This window comes from Aegilops tauschii, chromosome 3 (genome assembly GCF_002575655.3).
Source record: "Aegilops tauschii subsp. strangulata cultivar AL8/78 chromosome 3, Aet v6.0, whole genome shotgun sequence".
NCBI classification, from domain to species: Eukaryota; Viridiplantae; Streptophyta; class Magnoliopsida; order Poales; family Poaceae; genus Aegilops; species Aegilops tauschii.
Window position 1 is genome coordinate 215438269 of NC_053037.3, and position 2902 is coordinate 215441170.

Consider the following 2902-nt stretch of genomic DNA (forward strand, 5'->3'; position numbering starts at 1 on the left):
AGTCTTCTGGTTTTATTCTGGTCCAAGAAAAATCATCGTGAAGGTTTTATTCTGTTTGGACTCCGTTTGGTATTCCTTTTCTACGAAACTCTAAAACAAGGAAAAAACAGAAACTAGCACTGGGCTCTAGGTTAATAGGTTAGTACCAAAAATAATATAAAATAGCATATTAATGCATATAAAACATCCAAAATAGATAATATAATAGCATGGAACAATAAAAAATTATAGATACGTTGGAGACAGATCACTTCTCAACAAGCTGCTCAACTTTTTGGCAATCTTGGAGATCATGGCTCTTGGTGCGGTGGATCTTGCAGTACTGCTTGCAGGAGGCCCCCGGTTTGGTCAGCAGCCGACAAGGCTTGGCACGAGGCACACCCAACAACTTCCTTGCCGGAGCACTCAACCTTAGCCTTCTTGGTAGGGCCACTATTGTCGGATCCCTCGACAGCGAGCACAACTTTGCCCTTGCGCTTCCTGTTGTGCTTGCGACCGTTCTTTTTTGAGGTGATGGCTGCTTCGTCATCTTCTGAGTCGACCTCTGCGCCAGCATCTTCCCCGGGGAGTCTCCTCCCCTCCACAGCACGCACACATCTGTTAGCCAGCGCATATAGCTTGGCGACATCCCTCACCTTGGTCATGGCCATTTCTTCCCACATCTCGCGGTTCCTCACGTTCGTGCGGAACACGACAATGATAGCTGCAGGATGGATGTCGGGAATGTTATGCTGCACATGACTGAATCTCTATATGTACTTGCGAAGCGACTCATCGTCTCGTTGTGGGACCACTGCAAGTCACTTTCCTAACCAGGAACTTTGTGGACGTTGGTGAAGGTGCCAACAAACTTCTGGCATAGATCCGCCCAATAGGATACTGATTTCTCCGGCAAGTTCATCAACCACGATCTGATGTTGGGCTTGAGCACCAACGAAAGTAGTTTGCGAAGTTTTTATCGTCACGAGTCCTAGCAGTCTGCACCGCAATGGTGTAGATGCTCAGGAACTCTGACGGGTGAGTCTTGCCCTCATACTTCTCCGACACTTCTGGTTTGAAGTTTCGGGAATTGGGCCACTGGACTTGCCGTAGCTCACGAGTAAACACTGGATAACCCACCTCATAAGGCAAGTTGCCAGGATACACTAGTGTAGGCTCATCTACAATTGGCCCCGTGGGCCTGTCGGATTGATGACGCGCTTCCCATTGTCGTTCGATGGTAGTACGGGCATCTTCTCCGCATCGTTCTTGAAGAACTTGGCACTGGTCGCGTTGAGCTCGTGAATTGGACGACGCATGGACATATAATCATGGACGTCGACCCACTGGCTCTGACGTTGCTGTTGTTGCTGTTGTGGAGGGGTCTGCACCGTGGCTGCTCCTCCTCCAGTGCTCTCTCTAGCAATGTGCACCGGGGCGGTGGGCTGCTGCTGTGAAGGTCCCGCCCACCATGATTTGTCGTTGTTAGCAAAACCAACAAGACTCTGGATGGTGGCTCCCCACTCCTCCATCTTCTCTACAGCAGGAGGAAACTACAAAAGTAGTTGAGCATGTGCCAGTGCTTTATCTTGCGTGGCTGGCATTGAAAGACGCGAGGAACAAGAGGTGTTCTTACTTCCAACTGATCTGGAAGTAGCCCCTTCTCGAACTTGCAACCTTGGCCTGTTGTTGCCAGTGAAGGAAATATGCCCTAGAGGCAATAATAAAGTTGTTATTTTATATTTCCTTGTATCATGATAAATGTTTATTATTCATGCTAGAATTGTATTAACCGGAAACTTGATACATGTGTGGATACATAGACAAAACACTGTGTCCCTAGTAAGCCTCTACTAGACTAGCTCGTTAATCAAAGATGGTTAAGTTTCCTAACCATAGAAATGTCTTGTCATTTTATGACCGGGATCACATCATTAGGAGAATAATGTGATGGACAAGACCCATCTGTTAGCTTAGCATAATGATCATTCAGTTTTATTGCTATAGCTTTCTTCATGTCATATACATATTCCTTTGACTATGAGATTATGCAACTCTCGGATACCGGAGGAATGCCTTGTGTGCTATCAAACGTCACCACGTAACTGGGTGATTATTAAGATGCTCTACAGGTATCTCTGAAGGTGTTTGTTGGCTTGGCATAGATCGAGACTAGGATTTGTCACTCCGAGTATTGGAGAGGTATCTCTGGGCCCTCTCGGTAATGCACATCATAATAAGGCTTGCAAGCAATGTGACTAATGAGTTAGTTACATGATGTCGCATTACGGAATGAGTAAAGAGACTTGCCGGTAACAAGATTGAACTAGGTATGAAGATATCGGCGATCGAATCTCGCGCAAGTAACATACCGATGACAAAGGGAATAACGTATGTTGTCATTACGGTTGACCGATAAAGATCTTCGTAGAATATATAGGAACCAATATGAGCATCCAGGTTTCGCTATTGGTTATTTACCAGAGAGGTGTCTCAGTCATGTCTACATAGTTCTCGAACCCGTAGGGTCCGCACGCTTAACGTTCGATGAGGATTTTGTATTATATGAGTTATGTGATTTGGTGACCGAATGTTGTTCGGAGTCCTGGATGAGATCACAGACATGACGAGGAGTCTCGAAATGGTCGAGAGGTAAAGATTCACATATAGGACGATAGTATTCGGACACCGGAAGTGTTCTGGGGGTACCAGGTACGTATCGGGTCACAGGAAGGGGTTTCGGGCAACCCCCGACAAGCTATATGGTCCTAATGGGCCAAGAGGGGAAACACACCAGCCACAAAAGGGGCTGGTGCGCCCCCCATATGGGCTGGCCAAATTGAAGAAGGAAAGGGGAAGAAGGAAAGGAAAAAGCGAATATGATTCCCCCTTCCCCCTCTTCCCTTCCCACTCCGAATAGGAA